Source organism: Lynx rufus, unplaced genomic scaffold (genome assembly GCF_022079265.1).
Source record: "Lynx rufus isolate CCGP_SWC_20201006 ecotype Redwood Valley unplaced genomic scaffold, mLynRuf1.p SCAF_14, whole genome shotgun sequence".
Lineage (NCBI taxonomy): Eukaryota > Metazoa > Chordata > Mammalia > Carnivora > Felidae > Lynx > Lynx rufus.
The window spans coordinates 19,589,901-19,616,082 of NW_025814828.1; the positions used below are offsets into that span (position 1 = coordinate 19,589,901).

Below are 26,182 nucleotides of genomic sequence, written 5' to 3' on the forward strand. Positions count from 1 at the left end.
CTTGCCGCGACACAGCCAGTAAACCTTGGACTCAACTGCATTGGGAGTGACAAAGTACGAAAAACAAGAAACCTAAATTCTCAAACTTGACATACGAATCACCTAGAGTACTTGTGAAAGATGTAGATTCCTGAGCAGCGTTTCAGGAAATTCTGACTCACCTTATCTGGAATTTGCCATGGAATCTATAACAAGTTGCCTGGGTAGTTTAGGCCCAGGTAATCAAAGGGGCACAGGTTAAGAAACACTAAATTAGAACTTTGTGGCTGAAAAAAAAAAAAAACCTAATATCCAAGTAGCCAGTGTTCTTTACCTGGGCAACAGAAAGTTAACCTCCAGCTGAACTCCATAATTCCTGCAGGATGTCTTTTATAGCTATAGCAGTTTCCCAAATAATCTGGAGGGGGCGGGTCTTGTTAATCACAGCCTCATTTAATCACAAAATTCAAGAAGCATTTGCTAAAGATGAATGAAATCAAATTCTGCAACTCTTGAAAATTAAAATGATTACAAGAATATGTAACTGAAACTTGTGTTGATACAAATTGCTAACTATAACAACATAAGAGAAGCAATTTCTCAACTGCAAATATAGTTATATTGTTAATTTAAACATAGGTAAAATGAAATCTCTTAGCTAATGCTAAGTCATTAACTGACTTAAAATATTTCTGTTTTGCTCTGTAATTTTCTATGTTAATTTGATATCCACCACTTGATTATATTTACCTTACACTTAAGCAGAGTTATTTAATTCAGCTTGATTATTATATTATGCTTATGAAGAAATGCAACATTCAGTAAAATGTAAAAATAATTTATTTTTAAAAATTTTTTTAATGTTTATTTCTTTTTGAGAGAGAGCACACACGCGCATGCAAGCAGGGGAGGAGCAGAGAGAGAGGGAGACACAGAATCTGAAGCAGGCTCCAGGCTCTGCACTGTCAGCACAGAGCCCGATGCAGGGCTAAACTCACGAACCGCGAGATCATGACCCAAGCTGAAGTCAGATCCTCAACCCAATGAGCCACCCAAGCACCCCAAATGTATAAATATTTTAGAATAAGTTTTCATTATTTGATTATTTTTCTTCTATGCATTAATACATTTTTATAAACATTTGTTGTTTTATTCAGGTTCAAATATTTCTCAACTTGTAACTGTATAAAATGTATTTTAAAAATGGCATTGATATGGGAATGCAAGCTTGTCCAGCCACTCTGAAAAACAGTATGGAGGTTCCTCAAAAAACCAAAAATATAACTACCCTACGACCCAGCAATTGCACTACCAGGCATTTATCCAAGGGATACAGGGATGCTGTTTCAAAGGGACACATGCACCCCCATGTTTATAGCAGCACTATCAACAATAGCCAAAGTATGGAAAGACCCCAAATGTCCATCAATGGATGAATGGATAAAGAAGATGCGGTATATATATACATACAATGGACCATTACTCGGCAATCAAAAAGAATGAAATCTTGCCATTTGCAACCATGTGGATGGAACTGGAGGGTATTATGCTAAGCGAAATTAGTCAGTCAGAGAAAGACAAATATCATATGACTTCACTCATATGAGGACTTTAAGAGACAAAACAGACGAACATAAGGGAAGGGAAACAAAAATAATATAAAAACAGGGAGGGGGACAAAACAGAAGAGACTCATAAATATGGAGAACAAACAGAGGGTTGCTGGAGGGGGATGGGAGGGGGATGGGCTCAATGGGTAAGGGGCACTGAGGAATCTACTCCTGAAATCATTGTTGCACTATATGCTAACTAATTTGGATGTCAATTTTAAAAAATAAAAAATAAAATTAAAAAAATATTTTTATGGCCTAGTTGGCCTGACAAAATTTTTAAAAACATAAAAAAAAAAGATTGAAATGATATTGTACGGTGACAGATGTTGATTAGCTTATTGTGGTGAGTATGGAGTAATGTATAGGATTGTTGAATCTACATGTTGCACAACTGACATTAATATAACATTGTAGGTCGAGTATACTTCAGTTAAAAAGAAAAATGTAGGGGCGCCTGGGTGGCACAGTCGGTTAAGCGTCCGACTTCAGCCAGGTCACGATCTCGCGGTCCGTGAGTTCAAGCCCCGCGTCGGGCTCTGGGCTGATGGCTCAGAGCCTGGAGCCTGTTTCCGATTCTGTGTCTCCCTCTCTCTCTGACCCTCCCCCGTTCATGCTCTGTCTCTCTCTGTCCCAAAAATAAATAAACGTTGAAAAAAAAATTTTTAAAAAAAAAAGAAAAATGTAGGCAAAGCTCCAAGTGGGAAGAAAGGACTACTGAGGTGTGTAACAGCTCTGTTTCTTACATCAAAATTAAGCCCCCTTTTCTCTCATCAAGAGAAAAAGAACCAATTTATATTTTTATAATCAAAATAATAAAGATGTGAAATTTAAAAATGGCCTTGATATAACCACCAAACTAAAAAATTTTGCACTAGATGACAGTGTACATCAATGTAATTATGACTTCTTTAGAATGTATGGTTTAAAGCAATCAAGACTTTTCATACAGTTCAATTCATCACATGGTATCTATTCAAAGACTCAACCCCAGTAGTCTGAGTCTTTATAATCTCTGTTTAAGGATTTATGGAGCTGAGGGGCGCCTGGGTGGCTCAGTCGGTCGAGCATCCGACTTCAGCTCAGGTCGTGATCTCACAGTTCGTGGGTTCGAGCCCACATCAGGCTCTGTGCTGACCGCTTACTCAGGGCCTGGAGCCTGCTTCAGATTCTGTGTCTCCTTCTCTCTACCCCTCCCCTGCTCACGCTTTGTCTCACTCTGTTTCTCAAAAATAAATAAATGTAAAAAAAATTTTTTTTTAAAAAGGATTTATGGAGCTGAAATCCTGGTAACTCCAATAGTTACCATTTACTTACAATCTACTATGTGTCACGCACCTTACTGGGTGCCTCACAGATGTGATTTCATTTGAAACCCACGAGAAGACCATGAACTTGGTATAATTATCCAAAATGTTAGGTAAGGAAATTGAAGCTCAAGAAGTGAAATGACTCACCCAATTTTTCACTGCAGGCAAGGAGGCAAAGCCAGAATTTCAAGTCACTATTGCAAACTCTACCTCTTTACACCCTGCCATGATGGCTTGATGGAATATTAAAATATATTTGTTGAACACCTGTTCTGTGTAAGACCTTGTACCCAACTTCAAAGAGGACTCAGGATGAATGAACACAATCCTAACCCTCAAAAAAGAAATCTCAATCTAACTGAGGTAGAAGATAAAAATAAAAGATGTACAGGAGCACCTGGGCGCTCAGTCGGTTGGACACCCGACTTCAACTCAGGTTATGATCTCGCAGCCAGTGACTTTGAGCCCCGCATCAGACTCCCCACTCTCAATGTGGAGCTCACTTCGGATCCTCTCTCTCCCTCTCTCTCTCTGCCCTTCCCCTGCTTGCGTTCTTTCTCTCTCTCTAAAAAGTAAATACAAATTAAGAAAAAAGATGTGCATAGTTTTATTATTCACCAAAATATAGGTAAATTGTGCTTTTTATTAAAGTTTTTAGTCCAAAATGGGAGATGGTCATCATAAATTATATTACAATAGATCTACAATATTTGTCTTATCATGTGTTCCTTCACAAGCTAAATCTCAGATAAGAAATCTCATTAAAGAGTTTATTTGGCGAAATGGACCTCATCAAAATTAAAAACTTCTCCTATGTGAAAGAGCTGTTAAGAGGATGAAAAGACAAGGTGCAGACTGTAACAAGATATTTGAAAGCCACATGTCTGACAAACAACCAGTATGTATAATATACAAAGAGCACTAAAAACTCCACAGTGAAAAAATAAATAATTCAATGAGAAGACAGGCAAAAGGTATACAGAGACATTTCAGTGAAGAGGATATAGAGATGATGAATAAGCACATGAAAATATGTTCAATATCATTATCCAACAGGGAAAAGCAAACTGAACCTACATTGAAATATCACTTCACACCTATCAGAATGGCTAAAATATAAAATAAGGACAGCACTAAGTGCTGACTAGCATGACAAGGAACTTGATCACCCATATATTGCTGGTGGAAATGTAAAATGGTACAGCCACTCCGGAAAAATTAGATGGATTGTTTTAAAACTAAACATATAAATATCATATGACTCAGTGACTGCAAACCTGTGTATGTATTTATCCCAGAGGAATGAAAATTATATTCATGCAAAAACCTGTAGGTGAATGTTCATAGAAGCTTTCTTTGTAAAAGCCAAAACCTGGAAACAGCCCAGATGCCTCTATATGGGTGAATCATTAAACAAACTGGTACATACATATGTGATACCACTCATTTGCTTGCTTCGATCCTCTCTCTTTTGAAATGTCTATTTTTAATCAGGTTATCCTTAATTAAACCGTGAGCCACTAGCAGACTACCTACATGAAACTCTGTTTGGCAAAACTAACGAAAGGTTTGTAGAAAATAGATCAAAAGCAGATGAAATTTTGTTTTAAAATGTTTACTTATACTATCATTCCACCGTCACATTGAACTCCTCCAAGTGTTCTCTTCATTTCAAATTTTATTGCAACACAACCAACTTCATGACCGACCATGGGAATCCAGGAAAAAGGCATTTTATTTTTTGTAAGTTAATAGTCCTTTTACTGGGGGAAAAAGACCAGGATTTACAACTTGGAATGGATATAAATTATAATTTCTTGAACAGCAATGTTGATGGTTGTGCTGAAGTCCACAGCTACAGCCCAGTCTGCTGGCTCCAACCCATGGCTCAGAAGATTTTAAAAACAGAGTCCAAAGACGTTCCCTTGGTAAAGGTTTCTTTTGAAACATTTGTACGAATCGTGACAGCCTGACACCCCCGTTTCGTGCCAATACAACACGGACAACACCAAACCAACACACGCGGCATGCCGCAGGGATGTGTGTCCCCACCATCACAGGTGGGCGCATGGAAGTACCAGAGGGCCAGCCAGCTCAGTGGGGCTGCGCTTAGACATTCTATCCTTCACCCGTTTTTCTGCACAGCGTCCTGAGGTAAGCCAATTTTAAAGGTTTGTTTTCAGTAAACCAGGTTCGACAATTTAAACTAACAAACTGAACCGGAACACATTTTGAATAGGTTTCAAATTTGATTTTTCATTTTTCGTTTTTAATACAAAAGCCTGACAGTGCTCAATTGTCAAGCTACATTCATGAAAAACTGGCCGTTAGCAAATGGACACGCAAGGAGTCGACTAAGTGCTTTCCTATCATTAAGGGAGTACAAGCGTTTATATAGTAACACTGACATGTAGCTTGATCTTCAGGAGGCAGGACCACCAACGCATATGTGTGGATTTTGTGTGTGTGGACAGAAGGTACTTTCGACATTCAGTTTTGCTTTATAGAAAGAGAAAGAGTAGATGAACGGCTTGTTCTGTTTTGTTTTTTTGCTTTTGTTTTTGTTTTTTTTGCAAGAGGTAAGTAAAATATTCAGTATGATTCTTCTACAGAGTGGAAAAGGAGCTGAAAGTAGGTCTTCATTTTGCAGTCATCATCTGTATGAATTCTTCATAGTGGACTTACCCATCTCCATCAATATCTACTTCTCTGATCATTTATTTCTTCATCTGTTAGTGTTTCTCCTAAGTTTGTCATGACACGACATAGTTCTGCCACACTGATATAACCATTCCCATCCTTGTAAAAAAAAACTCAGAACACTTCGCAAATTTCTTCTTCGCTGCTTGTATCTTTCGTTTTTCTAGCCATTTCAGTCAAAAATTCTGCGAAGTCAATGGTGCCATTAGCATCAGCATCCACCTCATCATTGATCATCTCCTGCAATTTGGCTCCTGCTGGGTTCTGACTCCATGACCTCATGACAATTCTACGTTCCTTTGTTGTGATGGTGCCATTACCATCTTTGTCAAGTAGGGAGAAGGCTCCCTTGAACTCGGCAATCTGTTCTTCCGTCACCTCGTCAGCCATGGTGCTAGCGAAGGGAGGACGAGCAGAGGGAGCGAGGGTGGCTGCACCAGAGCAGGGGCTGTGACGGCAGGGGTGGCTCTACGGCAGCCACTACTGTTGCAGCTAAGGCGGTGTGCACTGCATGCTGGGCCCCTGCCGCTGCCCCACTCCAGGGACAGGTCATTTAAAAGCATACAAACTTCGTAACACTAGGAGAAATAGTCCATACACGACCCACGATTTTCTGCAAAATTTTATCAAAACCCACCAGAAACCAGGCTTGGAATTAATGTTTTCTTGCCACTTGAAAAGACTATTAGGAAAAGAAGTTTTATCTGCCTTTTCTTTGACAGATTTAAACTCAACTGTGTTTTACCCTCTCCAAAGGAAGCAGCATTTCAGATTCAATTTTTACTTTCCAGAATTGTTTTTCTAATTTTAGAAAAGTTAGCATTTTGGGGTGTCTGGCTGGCTCAGCTGGCAGAACATGCAACTCTTGATCCTAGGATTTTAAGTTCTAGCCCCATGTTGGGTATAGGTTTTACTCAGAAAAGTAAATAAATAAAATCTTAAAAAAGAAAGAAAGAAGGAAAAGTGATCATTTTATAAACAACACAGTCACTGTAAAGGTATAAAACAACCATTTGCTACCATCTAGTGGAAGTATTAAGTTTTGCACAGAAACATTTTTTGTTTTACCATAATCATTCTACTTCATTACCTTTATCTGATTCTCCTTGGTTACACGGAATTATGGTTGTAAAAGTAAAATTTCTTGGTATCTGATCCAAAATTCTTAAAATATAAAGATCACGTGTAAGGGAAAAGATACAGAAGAAAAGTCTGCTGAAGACACATTATTGCACTTTTTCCCATTTAAAATAAAATGATTTTGATGGTCATCCATAAACTGATCAGAGGAAAAGGTCGTGAACCATACTCCACCTACATTTATGCTGAGAAGACTTGATTTTCACGCAAATCGGCACCGTATCCTCATTTCCAGCTTGCTCCTATCCTACATACTATGTCATTTTATTGCCAGACTTTTTCTCCAGTGTGCTTATGTCATGCAAAGCATGTTAAATATGTATGGTCATATTAATTACATTCTTCTTGAACATGACAAAGTAGTTCTGGTGGAATGTGAAAACTGGGAAACCAAATTACAAATGTGCCACATGGTCATTGATGGGAAGACAATGTAGAGCAAACACTATTGCCTACAGGACAGCTATTCCAGAATACAGGAGGGCTTTATCAGTATCCCTTCCTATGCTCTCAGTAGTCACAATTGTAAAGATGAGCCTCCGACCTAAAACATACATGATTCTCTGCCTGTTATCTTTCTTAGATACCTCAGTTATCTTAAGGTTTCCTTCAGCATGTTTGCATTCTACAAGAACATTATACCGGAGAAGTGTATGTATTGTGAAATGAGTATTTAGTCATATTTCTGACACAGGATTTATTCTCCCAGTCATCATGGTCCCCTTGAGTCTGGCTACAGAATATTACGTGGCATCTACCACATCATGGGAGTCAGGCAAAGGTTTATACTGATAAGACAGACTCCCAAAGACATTTTCACAAGGATTATTTGCATTCCAATACTACAAAAATCATTTTTTGGAGTCCTCCTCCATGTCAATCCTCCCATCCCCAGGAAACACACCAAAAAAATTTCAAGAGATGGCCCTGGTACCATCTTGACCAGAGAGCCATATCCCCTTTCGTGCTCTGCAATGAACATTACTTCCAAATAGCTTTGAACTGAACTCACAATAACCCAAGTAGTATAAAGTTTAAATTTCCATTGAAATAACTGGAATATTTATGGGGTGCCTGGGTGGCTCAGTCGGTTGAGAGCCCGACTTCGGCTCAGGTCATGATCTCACGGGTTCGTGGGTTCGAGCCCACATGGGGCTCTGTGCTGACAGCTCAAAGCCTGGAGCCTGCTTCAGATTCTGTGTCTCCCTCTCTCTCTGCCCCTCCCCTGCTCATGCTTTGTCTGTCTCTCTCAAAAATAAATAAATATTTTAAAATTTTTTAAATAACTGGGATATTTAAAGTTATTAGTCAAGGACAACAGAAAGAAGAAAAATACAAGGAAGCCACTACTCTAATGAGATGATCCTTCAGACTAGTCTGTCCTTGAGGACATGATGTCACCTAATAGAAAGGGAGTAGCTCCAGTAATTCTCTACTCTAATACACTCCAAAATTGATTAGAATACTATTGGGGAAGTAACCTTTGCATGATCTATTGCCCCCCACCCCAGGATTGTCTGCTAAGTGTCCTGGCCCTGGAACATTCCCCTAAAAACGTTGGGTACTGAGGTATCACTTGGCCCCAGATTATTCCCAGTAAGAAAACTTTTCCCTGAAGGATTCTCCCCTGCCCTGGGGAAACTGTGAACTTGTTTGTATTCCTTAAGTATGTGTCATATGGCACCTGGCCTTCCCCATCAGTGTATCTGCTCCCTCTGCTCCCACCAGCAGCAAAGGAATGGAGGTCTTCAATTGCAGCACAAGAGTGATGTGTACAGTCCATCACCCTGCATCAGTTATCAGGAGGGACCCGCTAGCCATGGGAGACTGGCATACATTACAGATGCTGATCATGTGTCTCTTCCCCCTTTCCATGAGTAAAGCACTATTCTAACCAAGTGTCTTGTGTGTTAAGTCCTACTTGGTAACTCACAACCCATCGAAGACGCAGTGGGCCAAGGTCCGTGCGCTCCTTCTTCTCGTGGTTGGCATTGTTACGATCTCTGCCATCCTCCACACAATGGCCCTCCTTGGTTGGGACTGGTAGCTGGATCTTCGTACTCAACAAACACTAAGCCTCTACATGAGGAATAATAAAGCTACCTGAGCAAGAGAAGCCTAGTTATTTATCAACATTCATTACTTCCCTTCTTATACAGAACTGGAAGTTTTACCTGAGCAAACAGCCAGGACTCCAGTTACACGCCTCAGCCCCTTCTCCTTGCCACCTCCTCCTATGGGCTAGACATGGTGGTGAGCAATCCCTGACCATGTAAAGGCAGGAAACACTCCAAGATGCCAAAGTAATGAGACAGCAGCACAACAACCAGCCTAAAAAATAACCAAAATTCCCACCCAGAATCGTACATAAGACTGGAATGAACAAGAGATGTTAGAGGACAATAGCCAAATTACGGAAGCAGTCCAAATGTTTATCGACTGATGAATGAATAAAGAAGATGTGGTATATATACAAAATGGAAAATTACTCAGCCATAAAATAGAACAAAATCTGGCCATTTGCAACGACACAGATGGAGCTAGATAGAGAGTATGATGCTAAGCAGAATAAGTCAGTCAGAGAAAGACAAATCCATATGATTTCATTCATAATGTGCAATTTAAGAAACAAAACAAACACGTTGGGGGAGAGAGACAAACCAAGAAATGGACTCTTAACTATAGAGAACAAACTGATGGTTACCAAAGGGGAGGCGGGTAGAGGAAATAGGGGATGGGGATTAAGGAGTGTGCTTGTCGTGATAAGCACTAGGTGTTGTATGGAAGTGCTGAATCACTGAACTCAAAACTAACATTACACTGTATGTTGGTTAACTAAGTGGAATTTCAATAAAACCTTGGAAGAAAAAAAGAGACGCTAGAGCAGGGAGCCAGAAGAAAAGTGAGAGCTCTAGAGAGAAAATATGGGTTGGAGACATCATCTTCACACTGGTAAGATTTGGCAAAGAAAGGACCAGAGACAAGGAGGAGTTTAAAGACAGATCCTTGGAAAACACTAAAACTTCGAGGATAGCAAGAGAAAGACAAGACAAAGAAGGAACAGAGAAATAGGATGAAAAGCCGGAGCACAAAAATCATAGGATAAACTCAACAAAAATGACAATAACAAAAAACAATTAAAAATGGACAAAGGACTTGAACAGGTATTTCTTCTGAGAAAGTATACGACGACAAAAAAAAAAATAATAAGCACATGAAAGATGCTCAACATCACTAATCATTAGGGAGATGCAAATCAAAAATACACTAAGATACCACTTTATACCCATTAAGATGGCTACTATCAAAAAACCCCAGAAAATAACAAGTATTGGTTAGAATGTAGAGAAACTGAACTCTTACGCACTGTTGGTGGGAAGGTGAAATGGTACCTACCACTGCTGTGAAAAACAGTATGGCATTTCTTCAGAAAAACTTTAAAAAAATTGCCGCATGATTCGGCAATTCCATCTCTGAGTATATACATCCAAAATAAATGAAAGCAGGGTCTAAAAGAGATGTATCTGCACACCCATGTCTATAGTAGCGTTACTCACAACAGCTAAAATGTAAAAGCAACCCAAGTGTCCATGGACAGATGAATGGATAAGCAAAACACAACAGAAACAAAAACTAGAACGGTGGTTTCCAGGGGGTGGGAGGAAGGGGAAATGAGGAGTTCTTGTTTAATGGGTATAGAGTTTCAGTTTCTTGTTTGGTTTTTTGGGTTTTTTTTTTTTTTAAGTTTATTTCTTTTGAGAGAGAGAGAGAGTGAGAGAGAGAGCGCGAGGGCGGGCCAGAGAGAGAGGGAGAAAGAAAATCCCAAGCAGGCTCCAGCTGTCAGCACAGAGGCCAACTCAGGGCTCGAATACACGAATCCTGAGACGTGACTTGAGCTGCAATCAACAGTCGAACGCTCACCCAAGCAAGCCACCCAGGTGCCCCTAGAGTTTCAGTTTTATGAGATGAAAGGGTCCCGGAGACGGATGGTAGCGCTGGTAGCACAATAATGTGAATGTATTGAATAGTACACTTAAAAATTATTAAGATGGTACATTTTGGTTCGCTGCCTCTCCCACGCTCCGGCGCGGACCCCGAGGCGGGCGCAGGGCTCCGCCGCCCGAGGTCTCGGCCCCCCGCAGCGCTGCCGGCCCCGCAGCGCTGCCCGCCGGCACCGCTGCGGAGAACAAGGCCTACCCTGCGGGGACGGCTGGGGGACCTGGGGCTGGAGCTGCGGAAGGGGGCACGGGACCCGTGGCGGCACGGGCCGGGGAGGCGGCCGAGCGGCGCGGGGCGGCTCCGGTGTCTGTCGGGCGGGCGGCGCGGCGCCCCCAGAGGGGGCCACGTCTAAAGGGGTTTAGGTGCTGTAACGGGGTTTACGCACGGCCAACGGAGCCTTGAGGCCGGTGGTGTCCAGCACGCCTATGGTGGACTTCCTGATGCAGCTGGAGGATTACGCGCCTACGATCCCAGATGCAGTGACTGGTTACTACCTGAACCGCGCTGGCTTTGAGGCCTCGGACCCACGCATAATTCGGCTCATCTCCCTAGCTGCCCAGAAATTCATCTCAGATACTGCCAGCGATGCCCTACAGCACTGCAAAATGAAGGGCACAGCTTCTGGCAGCTCCCAAAGCAAGAGCAAGGACCGCAAGTACACTCTAACCATGGAGGACTCGACCCCTGCCCTCAGCGAGTATGGTGGCATCAGTGTGAAGAAGCCGCACTACTTCACCTGAGCCACCCAACCTAAATGTACTTGTCTGTCCCCTTGTCCCCACACCAGCCTGCTTTCATAATAAACTTATTGTGACAGGCAAAAAAAAAAAAGATGGTAAATTTTATGGTGCTTATTTTACCACAAAACAATTGGAAAACAGCACTCCTGGGGGAGAGGGGCCATCAGTTAGACTGAAGAAGAGGCCTGAAAAAGGACTCACAGATCCGTCCAATTATGAGATGTTGCCATAACCACTCCCTGCAGCACTTGGCCTTTTTACCACGCTCCCATTATCTTACCCACAGTTTCCCCAGACTGTCCCTATGTGGCACATCAATTCCATTCTTGTACCTTGTAACACGTTAGGACACCTACCCCCAGCCATGTTGGCCGCACTAGGAACACATTAGAAGTTATCATCTCAAAATCATGATCATCATCATACACAGAGAAAAAAAATACTTTCTCCTTACGCTCATGAAGGTAAGGTAAACAATAACATAACTGTGGACATGGTGAACAAATTACCACCTGAATATGCTCCAAAGGATTCGGACGGCCAGGTAGGCATAATGAAGACTGTAGGAGAACACTCTTCTCCGGACTATGACAGCTCAAGGTGGAGATAAAGACACTTGGTGACTTCTCAGCATAGGAATGGATGGCCTTTCAGTCCCAGAAAATCACATCCCATTAAGTGACTACTACATGAGGATAAGGCCTGCTCCACGAGCCAAATACCAGTCTGCACCACTCTGACGTTTTCAGTATTATCAAGGAAAAAACCTGCACCTGGCTACCAAGGACTACTAGACAGAGGCTTCCCAGGAAGGCCACTCTCTCTCGCTCTTCTTCCAAAATGTGAATTAAAGTGAAAATTCTATTTGAAATTTCCCCTTCCCTTCCACGACATTCACTATGTGCACAAATGATGAACTAATAAGTTTGTTCCTATTTCCCTAGGGGCTGCATTCAAAGTTCAAATGTCCAAATACCCAAGCTAGAACCACCCTTTGGGACTCTCCACTGATCAACCTAAGCTCACACTTTCTTTCTATGAACTCACACTGTTTACACTCGATCTGACATTTGATTGATACAATGAATGAGAAGTTTACAGTATTAAGTATCAGGAGCTGTACTAAGGCTTTATATTTATCATCTCATTTCAGCTTCAGCATACAGGGAGGGTCATGCAATATCTATCTACAGTGTAAAAGTGAAGAAATCTAGCCTCAGAGAGATTAAATGCCTCTCCCAAGGCTACAGGTTCAAGAAGTGGCAGAGCTCAGACTAGAACTGACGGTGTGCCACTCCAAAACGTATGCTCTTACATAGGAAGAGGGTGTTTCACACCAGATTCAACTGCCACCCCCATACCCTTTTGACTTAGTAAATCTCTCTGAGGGTAACCCTGAACCCACAGCAGTGACCAGTCACTACCACTTGATGTGACAATAGCGCTATGTCCAAACACCAAGAGGAGTGTTTAAAATATATAAAGTCGTTCGAGAGAAGCACGTGCAGTGCCCACAATTAAAGTTTTGGTGCATGAGGGTGCTGGGGGTCAGGCATATCCCTGAAAGGCTGCACTGAACAGGACACTGAAAGCAACATGTCCTATCAGGTAAGAGATCTGGGACTGTACCCTGACTACTCACTCACTCTGACCCCACTCCAGAATAAATCTTGGGTTCCATATACTATGAGCTCTTATAACATCCTGTGTGTGTTTTCTCCCACCAGAATATACAGAGTACTTCTTATACAACAATTTTATAGTTCTATGAGTAAACCCTAAACCACTGATAAACCCTGGAGCGTGTTAGCACGTTAAGAGCAGAAACAAGTCCCTCTGGTTAGTGCTGCCTCCCAAAGGAGTGCCTGGTCCTTCATCATGAAAAGATGAATATTCAGCACAAAGAATAAGCAGATCAATGAGGGAATATTGCACAATGCAACAGGTAACAGATAAAGACATTCAGATAAAGACTTGCAGGAGATGTTCATGGACTCACATCCCCTAAGGGACAGCCTCCATCTGGACAAGGCCTGCCCCACAAGCCACATATAAACACCATAACCTTTGCATTTTAAAAATATGGTAGAAAGATGCGTGCACTTTGCCAGTAAGGAATACTGGAGAGACAATTTCCACGAGTGGACATGCTCTCTTTTTCTATATCCAAAATAAAAATCACTTTGAAATCTGCCCTTCTCATATTCTTCCTTCTTACCTAACTTTGACTATGTGTACAAATGTTAGACAATCAAAATTTATCCACATTCAACTAGAGGCTACTTTCAAACAGTTAGTTCAAATAGATCAACACAAACGTCTAAGATTCTCACCTGATGAGCCTTAGCTCACTGCCCTTGGTTTGAATTCCTACATTTTGACTGAAAATAACATCTGATTGCTATGATGAATAAGAATACCTACAATCCTAAATATAAAGTTGTAGACTTCTCATCTCATTTCAGTTTCAATACATAGGGAGCATCATAAAATATCTCCCGTGTAAAAGTGAAGAATCTGAGGCTCACAGACATTAAATGTCTCTCCCATGGCCACAGGGACAATAACTGGTAGAGCTCAGATTGGAAAAAAAAAATAATGAATCAAAACCTGTGTGCTCAGACAAAAAGAAGAGGATGCATCACACCAGGTGACGGTGTCACCCCCTATCCTTCTGTGTAGGTAATCCTCCTCTTTCAAAGTAACCCTGTGACCATAGCAATACACTTGCTGGAACCACAAGGCTGTATACAAAGACGGAGGAGTGTTTGAAATATGTAAACTCCATTAGAAAATTACCAACAGTGCCTACAGTTAAGGATGGAACAACTGAAGATGCAGTGACTCAGACATATCCCTAAAGTCTCCGTTGAACAAGATGTTGAAAGCAACACGTCCCTTCTGTAAGAGGTATGGCAAATATCCAAAGGGCAAATCATTTAGTGCTCAGTACAATCATATTCTAAGTTGAGAAGCTAGGCCATCTCACAAAGAAACGGACCATAACTGGTTCTGCTAGAATTATCCCATGTCCCCAAGCAAAGATATAATATAGTTTAGTTGAGGGGCCCCCGGGTGGCTCAGTTGGTTGAGCGTCTGACTTCGGCTCAGGTCATGATCTCACAGTTTGTGAGTTCGAGCCCCATGTCGGGCTCTGTGCTGACAGCTCAGAGCCTGGAGCCTGCTTTGGATTCTGTGTCTCCCTCTCTCTCTGCCTCTCCCTCACTTATTCTCTGTCTTTATCTCTCAAAAATACATAAGATGTAAAAAAATTAAAAATTTTTTAAAAAATAAAAGAGTTTAGTTGAAGAAATATAGAATTCTTTCATCAGAGTGGTCAGTATGGTAGTCATACTCTCTACCATCAAGAGTCTGGCCCACCCAATCCCAAAATACATAATTAAATGTTCTATTTAAATGAAAGCCAGCCTTCTGGGGGAACTGCTACATTAAAACCCAAACTAACTTTCTTAATCATGTGCTCCACTGGGAGTTGAACATCAATAATGTATTCCTCTTTTCCCGTATCTTCCTTAAGAATCCGAGCCATCCTCCAATGGTAGCTCCCACCTGGCTATTAAACAGAGAATAAACACTCCAGGAAACATCCTAGGAAGCTGCCCAAGCTGTATACTTCATCCTGTAAAGCAAGCACCATTGTTACAGTATCCAACCATGAAGCAAAGTCGGAGAGTCCTCATATAGAATTCCTACTTGGGAGTGAACTGCACTTCCACCATCTGCAGAAGAAAAGGCTACGATCAACGATGCCCACATGCAGAAACTATGATGGTAAGTGGTCTGAGATTGTATCCAAATTAAATCACTCAAGAGGAGCCCTTAGAAAGAAAAGAGGATGCACAACAGTGGGGTGGGTCACAAAATCCTAGGGGTCAGGGACTGTCTCTCAACCAGTCCCAGCAAATGCACATTCCTAAAAGTGTGCATCGAATAGAATGAAGACAAGCTCTCTCAAGGGAAAGACTTGGCAGAAGATCTATTATGGGTTTAATTGTGCTCCCCCGCCAAAACTCATATTTGCAGTCCTATCACCCAATTCCTTGGAATGTGCTCTTATTTTTAAAAGGGTTTTACAGAGGTAATCAAGTTAGAATAATATCATTAGAGTGGCCCTAAACTAATATGACCAGTGTCCTTATGAGAACAGAAAATGTGGAAAGAGATACACATGCATGGAAAACACTACGTGAACATGTAGAAGGCAATCTACAAGCCACAGAGAAAGGCCTGGAACAGACCCTCCTGCTTCATTCGTTTCCCATATAACCAACAATGTCAACAATTTCATTTTTTACTTCGAGGCCCACATGTGTGGTACAGTAAGTTTTTGTTGTTAAAGCCACCCAGTTTTGGTTACTTTCTAAGGCAACGCTAGCAAATTAAAACACTCTCCAAAGGCGAAGACAATTTGTGTCAAATACACTCATATTCTATTTTTTTTTAAGTTTATTTATTTTGAGAGAGCATGAGCATGGCGAGGGGCAGAGTGAGACGGAGAGAGAGTCCCAAGCAGGCCCTGCACTGTCAGCACAGAGCCCAATACAGGGTTCAAACCCACGAACCACAAGATCGTGACCTGAGCCTAAACCAAGAGTCCAACACTTAACCCACTGAGCCACCCAGGCGCCCCAAATACACTCATATTCTGAAGTGAAGTGCTGGCCACATGGCAAACAAATGATACCAAACAGGTCTGCCAATAGTACTCCATTAAACTACCAAAGAGATATAAAAGAATTAACATAGAGGAAAAAGAGAAAGAATTTTTAGAGAATTCTGTCAGTGTGCTGGGTATTTTCTAAACACTCATAAGGGCAGGCTAAGTACTGTTTCTCCCTTGCTGTGAATCACTGACCAGGAGCTTCGGAAAACAATGACTGACGCTTGTGAAGGTTGAGGGATACAGGAACAACTGTGTGACTCACACATGTATCATCAAGAAGTGAAGGCTTGAGGTGCCCCTGGAGAAAGGAAGTAAGCGTCTACCTTGTGAAAGAACAGCAGTTCCAAAGAAAGATACTGATTTCCTAGGTTGACAGGTTGTTCTGGAAAAAGAGAAGTCTGAGAATTCTTTCACAGGGAAGCCACCCAAGAGGACCGCCTAGTAAAGAAGAAAGTCAACAACAGAAGTGATGGTCATAGCAGGCCTAGGGATTGAGGTGAGGGTCTGAGAGTCAGAGAAAGGTCAGTGCATGTGACAGGGCATAAAGTCTGAGGTCCCTGAAGAAAAATGAAAATATTTCCTGAAAGCATCACATCATGGCATCCTCCACATCTCAGAGCCTATCACCACATTACAACTTTCCCAACATGTCATTTCTCTTGTCTCTCTGGGGAACACATTAGGGGGAAAAGGACGAGAAACTGGAGAATAGATAGACTGAGAACAGAAAGACAAAAAGTGTTTGCCCATTACTGACTCCATACTCATATATACATATCACCTGCAGGATTCCAGTCTGTGAACAGGTCCCATCTGGGACTGAAAAATATTCCCCAACGTTCAGGAATTGAGGCAAACCTGGATTAACACCCTGGAATAGATTTCTTACCAAAGGGAAGTGGCAACAGAACATTTATCTATATAAGAATAACAAAAAAAAACTTTGGAACCCTGCTGGGCTTTCCTCCAAGACATGGGAAGAAGTCCCCAAGTCGGTTTTTGGGGAAAAGAGCACAAATAAAGTTACTTTCTTTCTGAACTCATTAACATAAGCTCAACACTAATGCAAACAAATAGTGATCAAATTCAATTCTGCCTATGTTCTAATGTAACGCGACCATACAGAAATCGGAGTGAGAACTGTGGGAGAACCAAGCACGCCTGCATTACTGGATAGCACAAGGCAGGACATTCAGACACACTGTGACTTCTTGGCTACCCCAAAACATATACTTTTATTATTTTTAAAGGCACTTTCAAAAACACAAAAGAAAAGACATTCTCTGAGATAACGCCCTACTTAAAAGACCCCTTATTTATTTATTTCAACCAGCTTTTAAATATATTTATTGATGGCACAAAAACAGACACATAGACCAATGGAACAGAATAGAAACCCCAGAACTAGACCCACAAACATATGGCCAACTAATCTTTGACAAAGCAGGAAAGAATATCCAATGGAAAAAAGACAGTCTCTTTAACAAATGGTGCTGGGAGAACTGGACAGCAACATGCAGAAGATTGAAACCAGACCACTTTCTCACACCATTCACAAAAATAAACTCAAAATGGATCAAGGACCTGAATGTGAGACAGGAAACCATCAAAACCCTAGAGGAGAAAGCAGGAAAAGACCTCTCTGACCTCAGCCGTAGCAATGTCTTACTTGACACATCCCCAAAGGCAAGGGAATTAAAAGCAAAAATGAACTCCTGGGACCTTATGAAGATAAAAAGCTTCTGCACAGCAAAGGAAACAACCAACAAAACTAAAAAGCAACCAACGGAATGGGAAAAGATATTTGCAAATGACATATCAGACAAAGGGCTAGTCTCCAAAATCTATAAAGAGCTCACCAAACTCCACACCCGAAAAACAAATAACCCAGTGAAGAAACGGGCAGAAAACATGAATAGACACTTCTCTAAAGAAGACATCCAGAGGGCCAATAGGCACATGAAAAGATGCTCAATGTCGCTCCCCATCAGGGAAATACAAATCAAAACCACACTCAGATATCACCTCACGCCAGTCAGAGTGGCCAAAATGAACACATCGGGAGACTATAGATGCTGGAGGGGATGTGGAGAAACGGGAACCCTCTTGCACTGTTGGTGGGAATGCAAATTGGTGCAGCCGCTCTGGAAAACAGTGCGGAGGTTCCTCCAAAAATTAAAAATAGAGCTACCCTATGACCCAGCAATAGCACTGCTAGGAATTTACCCAAGGGATACAGGAGTACTGATGCATAGGGGCACTTGTACCCCAATGTTTCTAGCAACACTCTCAACAATAGCCAAATGATGGAAAGAGCCTAAATGTCCATCAACTGATGAATGGATAAAGAAATTGTGGTTTATATACACAATGGAGTACTACGTGGCAATGAGAAGGAATGAAATATGGCTCTTTGTAGCAACATGGATGGAACTGGAGAGTGTGATGCTAAGTGAAATAAGCCATACAGAGAAAGACAGATACCATATGGTTTCACTCTTATGTGGATCCTGAGAAACTTAACAGAAACCCATGGGGGAGGGGAAGGAAAAAAAAAAGAGGTTAGAGTGGAAGAGAGCCAAAGCATAAGAGACTCTTAAAAACTGAGAACAAACTGAGGGTTGATGGGGGATGGGAGGGAGGGGAGGGTGGGTGATGGGTATTGAGGAGGGCACCTTTTGGGATGAGCACTGGGTGTTGTATGGAAACCAACTTGACAATAAACTTCATATATTGAAAAAAAATAAACCCTAAAGGAATAAAGGAGAAAAAAATAAAAATAAAGGATGTTTTGAGTATTCCTGAAAAAAAATAAATGTTATGTTATTGTTTAAAAAAATAAAATAAAATAAAATAAATAAATATGTTTATTGAATGGGGCGCCTGGGTGGCTCAGTCGGTTGAGCGTCCGACTTCGTCTCAGGTCATGATCTCGTGGTTTGTGAGCTCAAGCCCCATGTCGGGCTCTGTGGCTGACAGCTCAGAGCCTGGAACCTGCTTCAGTTTCTGTGTCCCCCTCTCTCTCTGCCCCACCCCTGCTTGTGCTCTGTCTCTCTCTCTGTCTTTCAAAACTGAATAAACATAAAAAACAATTTTTAATATATTTATTGAAAAAGAAGCATACTATTGGTCAGTTTGAGTGCTATATCTATGATAAAACAAATTATGAAAACTATAGAATGAAACCATTATTTTATAGAACTGAATCATCTGATATGCTACCTCTTGCAATAACTTAATGGGTCCAACTATACCCTTTGAATGGACCAATTTTATAATTCTCCTAGAAAGTTTTGAGTTGGGTATAATTTCTTGCTGCTTTCTTTCTCTGATCCAAGGCTTAAGAGAAAATCCCTGGAAATCAGCAAGTGGAATCAGACCTCTCCAGGATTGAGAAGAGACAGGAATGAGAAAAAGGACATCCTGTCACATTTTAAAGACCCACAATTGCTATGCTTTGCAGGATAGAGGGGAAAAGGGATACACAATGGAGAAGGAAAAACAGTCCCAACAATTATAATGAACATTTCTAAACTGTCAATATCATGGATTAATTTCTAAAACACAAGCTTATAAACAAAAGCTAACCAGCTAGCCACTAACTAAAATGCATATGCAATATAATCAAGGAGATACTGTGCTTATAAAACCACATGTGTCTTATTTATCTCTAATTTTATTTTATTTTTTCCATCTTTTTTTCAAATTTTTATTTAAAGTCTAGTTAGTTAACATATAGCGTAATATTGGTTTCAGGAGAATTTAGTGATTCATCACTTACATATGACACCCAGTGTTCATTATAACTTATCTCTAATTCTTAAATAATTCATTCTCTTATTGGGTATGCAAGTGAGCAATGGAGAAAGTGGTACATCTGCAGTACCAGCCAGTGCTAAGAGTTTCAACACTTCCAGAAGATGCAGACTAGAGAACTTTATTAGGCACCGGAAGGGTTTCTCTCTCAGCCAAGATGTCCCCATTTAAGTTACTTTTGAATTTCATTTCAAGCTTATTTTGTACAAAGTCTACTCTTAGTTGAGGATAGTCTCCAAAAGCTTCTCTTTTTTTTTTTTTAAGTTTATTTCTTTATTTTGAGAGAGCATGTGCATGAGCAAGGGAGGGGCGAGAGAGGAAGAGAGAGAATCCCAAACAGGCTACGTGCTGTCAACGTAAAAGCCCTATGTGGGGCTTGATCTCATGAACCAAGATCATGACCTGAGTCGAAATCAAGAATCAGATGCTTAACTGACTGAGCCACCCAGGCACCAGTCCAAAAGTTTCTTGAGTCACTCTGCGGACTCTCTCTTTTTCTACTCTGTTTTCATGAATAATCCTTGAATCCATGTTTATACCTAGCCCAAGGCTTTTTTCTTGTAGAGATGTAGTAGAGTTGCAAGTTTCAGATGTCTGATTATACTGTTTAAAAACAGTAGCCTTGGGGCACCTAGGTGGCTCGGTTGAGTGTCTGACTTCAACTCAGGTCATGATCTCGCAGTTTGTGGGTTCAAACCTTGCATCAGGCTTGCTGCTATCAGTGCAGAGCTTGCTTGGGATCTTCTGTTCCCCCTTTTCTGTATCACTGCCCTGCTCCCACTCGCACTCTCTCTCTCTCAAAAATAAATAAAACATTAAAAAAATTTTTAAAAATAGTGGCACCTGGGTGGCTCAGTCGGTTAAGCGTCCAACTTCTGCTCAGGTCATGATCCCGTGATTTGTGGGTTCGAGCCCCACGTCAGGCTCTGTACTGACAGCTCAGAGCCTGGAGCCTGCTTCGGATTCTGCGTCACCTTCTCTCTCTGCCCCTCCCCTGCTCATGTTCTCTCTCACTCTCTCAAAAATAAACATTATAAAAAATTAAAAAATAAAAAAATAGCCTTAAGAGAGTCCAGATACCAGCTTCTGAACTCCATTTTCACAATGTGATGGTATCTGCTAGCAACTGTCACTGCCTGACCCAGAAAGGGTATATTGTTCTTCAACTGGGAGAAAAAAGAAGGCATACGGAGTTTGGGAATAACACACCACATAAGCAAGTTTGTGTTGGTGTGGCTTTCCATACTGCACTCCCCAGAGATTCAAATCCATACTGCATTCTCCTCAGCATCTCTGAAACTTATCAGAATTTTCTTAACTGATCTTTTGAGTTGTTCCATATAAAACAGGTCAATGTCTTCACCTGGTCCTTTATTCATTTGAAAAATATCCCAAATTTTCCAGTGCTGAGGAAATTGAGCATAAATGACGTCTACAAGGGCTGCATCATTGACACTTGCCTGCTTCTCCTCACAAAGCATAACCAAGCGCTGAACAAGCGATTCCTTTTTCTTCCAGAAGTTTGTGGTCTGCTATTGATTTTCAGACCAAAAAAAAAAATCCCAGGCTTGGAGGACTGTCATCATTTCAGTTACTGGGATTTTCAAAATGGTTCTCTTGATAAACTCGGCAACAGCTCTGTCCATCTCTTTGGCACGTCCAACATGACCAGTAATGTGTCTCCTCAGCAGCTGTCGCCTGGAGGTGATCCACTTTTTTTTAATATGTATTTTTTGAGAGAGCACAAGCAGGGGAGGGGCAGGAAGAGGGAGACAGAGGATTTGAAGTGGGCTCTGTGCTGACAGGCTGACAGGCCGACAGCAATGAGCCGGACATGAGGCTCAAACTCACAAACCGCAAGATCATGACCTGAGCCAAAGTTGGACACTCAACCGACTGAGGCACCCCTGGTGCCCCTGAAGGCGATCCAATTTTAAATTTAGACCCAACAACAGTCTTTATCAGTTTATCTCCTAAAGGGGATAAACTCACCCATAAATTCACATCAGTCCTCATTTTACTGTGAATTATTTCCACACACAGTCCAAGGAAAACATTAACCATGCAGATGGGGACTTCTATGCTTCCATGGATTGTGCCCCATTTTCTCTACAGGTGAAAGCTTTGGCAATCATGGGTACCTTCAAGTCTTGACCAGTGCATAAAGCCTCTGATTCCTCACCGCACCCATCTTTGTGTTTCCGGATTTCTCCCAATTCAACCCCTTTCTCACTTCTTTCCCCTTTTCATTTTTTTCCACTATTCCCCATGTCTCCTGTGTTCCCATTCATTTTGCTGAGTGATATATATATAAAAGAACATGGACTCTCTGACTGAAGACAGGATTTCGGTCATTAAAAGAAACTTTCAGAGGGGTAGCTGTGAAAGAACCCCGATGGAATCCATTTCCACATACTCTTCTCCCATACGTATGGTTTCCGAAGTTCTCTTGGCCCAAGAATGACCAGGGAGCACATCCATCATCTCCTCCTTCCCTCTCACTAGCAACATGTCCTATTTTAACCTTCAAGGTCTCACCTATCTTTGCCCCAAAAGGGCAATGAAACCCAGATAAAGGGAATTAAAAGTCACATGGAATAAATCTGTCAAAAGGAAGTGAGGAGTTAATCACCCACACCATGTGGGAAAGAGGGCTGGGTAAAACAAGGAAATAGGGCTCCCTGAGTGCCACCACCAGCTGACACAAAAGTTGGGACCATACTTCTACTTTAGTATTTGGAGACCATATAAATCACAATCCAAATGGCAGAGGAAGTACAAAACTAGAGAATGAGATACCCTAAATTGAAAGGTTACATACATTAGTCACCAGAATCAAATTATTATCTGAACCTGGAATAAGGTCAAAAGCCAAGAAATAGCCAACTCTTTTCAGGAGGCTTTCAAAATACAAAAGAGGCTCCCAGAGAATACCAAAAGAAGCTATATACCCCGACATGACAGCTGAAGGATAAGTCTGAACTGGAGATAATCCAATATGAAATTCTAGTAAATAACAACAAGGAGGCATTTGCTCCAAAGACAGCTGGAACAGACACATATGTGGCAGTATTTGCATGCACCCTGACCATAAACGAATGAGGGGACACAGGGATACTGGCTTACTCCCATTCTGGTTCTGAGGTAAGCAAATGAATGAGGAAATACACTCAACTACCTATAATAAGAGTGTAGTTCAGGTGCTGTAGGTCTGATACATCTATAAAAACCTACCTTGAATAGGATGATATAAGTAACAGGTCCTTAAACGTAAGAGTTTTGCTTGACACTTCAAAGGCCAAAACAATAAAATCAAAGTACTCCATATTATACAGCAAAGTCCTCAGGTACGTTAGTTACCAAAAACATCCAAAAATGGTTCAGCTGCATTAACCCAGTGTACACTTCTAGGACATAAAAACTTGGGTTGAAAGGAGGAAAGGCATCTTGGAGGGAGGTGTCAATGTAGCAGGCATTTCCTTCCCAATTCTGACTCTAGGCCTGCTTCCCTTTGCTTAACTGAGCAATTTAACATTCTATTTATAGAGAAGGTATGAGCTGGGGATATGCCATAGTTAGAGCCCAAATTTATTTTCTAAATTATGTGCTCCACTAGGTCTGGAGTATTGGTTGTTTACTTATCTTAGTCTTTTCTCTGAGAATCCATGCAATTTTCCAACAGCATTAGCTGCTGGGGAATAACACGGGGCATGAATGATCCAGTGAAAGTCCCACAAAGCTGATGACTACTGTGTTTATTTTCCTGACACCATTGTCCTGTTGGATATGGTAGGAGGATAAAAATATGAAACACAGTCCAAATGAGAGTCCTTGCATACTGCCTCCATTTGTGATGCAGACAGGGAGGCCAGTGCCATTCTTTGTGAAGCTATCTACTGCATGCATGGTCAGAGATACGCTTGAGAGAAGTTAGGGTGTCAGGTCTAGTTTTTCTGGCTATGAGACATGGAAATCTCTTCTGTACTGGTGTATGGCTCTGAGGATATCTAACAGGCTACCTTGGTCTCATGTGCTGGAATTATTATGTCTTGGTTTGGGGCCAGATTCCGAATTGGAGATAGATTATCATGCCCTGTGTGAGAGTCTATGCAGGTGACCATGGCCCTAACTTGGGCAATTCAGGTCTGATGAACTTTATGATCTTGATGATTCTATTAATTTTCATCTTGGAAGGGTCCCTATCTATATATCTCCACATAGGCACAAAACTACATGTGTATCTTGGGTAATCTGATGATGATTTTTCTCTCTGCAGGGGCTGAGACATGATGATCCAGTCAGCACGCTCCCAGACACCACACTAGACTGCCAACCCATGGATGACTGCCCATGAGTGATTCGAAATGCAAAAAAATGTATAGTGGAAGATATTTTTTCCAGAGTAAGCAACACAGCCCCTATCTCTACCCACTGAACAGAATTCCATTTTCTAAGCCATAGCTGCAAGCAGTTTTCTTTGGGGTTAGACAGCTTCCACAGCCCACTACGACCCATCTGTCTTGGACTTACCAATGAGTTCACGAAGCAGACCCAGGCATCCTCAGAAACCTGGGTGTATCGAAGTCACGAGAGCCTGAGGTGCTGCCATGATCTCTGTGTCTGAGACAGCTACATCTGGAGTGTGAATGGACACTTTTTCCTGCACCTCTGAGACACCATTAGAGCCTAAGACTTCCTAAATATACCACTTTCACCTAAAATGTAGGTTTCTTATACAATACTCACTTTGTTGGTGTTCTCCTTTAAGACCAATGCCATAATATAAAAGCCAGGGTTTAACAATCCTCATTCTTGTTTTGTTACTTTCTCGATGTCCACCAGCATCAACAAGCTAACAAGAGTCTCTCAAATTGGGTATAGCATGTGTCAGATTCAAGCAAGGACCATGAACAAATAGGTGTTTAGTGCCATTGCTTAGAAGATACATATTTTAGCCACAGGACCCATTCTGCTTAAATGTCGGTCACTGACAATTTCCCTAAAAACACGCCGCATGGATGAGGAGCCTGAGTGAAAGGTTGTCTGTATAGCCTAATGGATCATTTCTAATGCAGGCTGTTGGTCAACTTCAGTGCTTATCTGGTGATCTTATGTAATGGGCTGAGTTGGATCCTCATGTGAAATATAAAGAGCATCCAATATTGAATGGAGTTATCAAATACTCTGCCCTCCTTTGATTTCCCAGAGATTTTAATGCCATCATTTTTGTTCATGAATAGATTCAGATTAATTCTAGGTACCAGGTCATGGTTTCCATAAAGTTAATCTTGGTAGCCGACCAACAACACTTGTCAGGATTAAGAGTCCATCCCTGGTTATGCAGATATTAGCCCATCTCTCTCAGGTAGATGGTATGCTACCCTTAGTCCTTTCGATCAGGATAATGTAATCATGTGAGGGTACCAAGACCCCTGGTGAGATGTCAGTTCCCTAGGTCTCAGCCTATCCACTGCTGAGAAATCATTAGAGGGTTCAGGCTGTCACAGGCATGCAGTGTGAACAGGTATTGTCCTCTGAGTCTCATGGAAGCAAATAAGCTCTGATCTTCTGCTTGCAGTGGGATCTAAAGAAAGAATCGACACATTCACCACTGTGTATCAGGCCCTTCAGTCTGTACAACAGACTTTATCACCATCATGATATCTACAAGTACAATGGTAAAGATAAGTGCTGTCACACTGAGCTTACGGCAACCTGCAGTGAGGTGTCAAGAACCAATGGCTTCTATCACTAGACACAGGATGATTGCAGAATGGTCTGGGCTCTTTAAACACTCCTGCCTCTAATAGTTCCTTAACAAGTGTAGGGACCTCCTTTTACCATCCCCAACACATGCCAGTATCCTACTTTGCTTTATTTATACTCCATTGCTGAAATGGGAAAACCTGGTAGCTCCCATTTTTCTACTTACTCTACCACCAGTACTATAATTGTAGCATTTCTCCATTGGGAACATTCCTTAAAATTCAAAAGAAGAATTACACATTCTTATCACAACTCTTCCGAGAATACATTCAGCAGTATCAGTTACAGCACTTTCGGTATATTGGCTCAAAAGAGCCTACCCATTAACTCACATCAGTCCATAGTGCAATCTGAGACTTACTTCCACATCAAAAGTAAACTTCTGACTGAGCCCATGGAGACTTCTAGGCACCACAGTGACTTGTGCCCCAGTGTCCC

The 26,182-nt window shown here is 41.5% G+C and overlaps 3 pseudogenes; 1 reads left to right on the forward strand and 2 right to left on the reverse strand.

Moving 5' to 3' along the window:
• Nucleotides 1-5,538: 5,538 nt before the first annotated feature.
• On the reverse strand, nucleotides 5,539-5,992 carry LOC124509414 (calmodulin-1-like; annotated as a pseudogene).
• Nucleotides 5,993-8,558: 2,566 nt separating this feature from the next.
• LOC124509205 (transcription initiation factor TFIID subunit 10-like) lies at nucleotides 8,559-11,569 on the forward strand (annotated as a pseudogene).
• Nucleotides 11,570-19,962: 8,393 nt separating this feature from the next.
• Nucleotides 19,963-21,624, reverse strand: LOC124509206 (centromere protein N-like; annotated as a pseudogene).
• Between the last annotated feature and the right edge of the window lie 4,558 nt (nucleotides 21,625-26,182).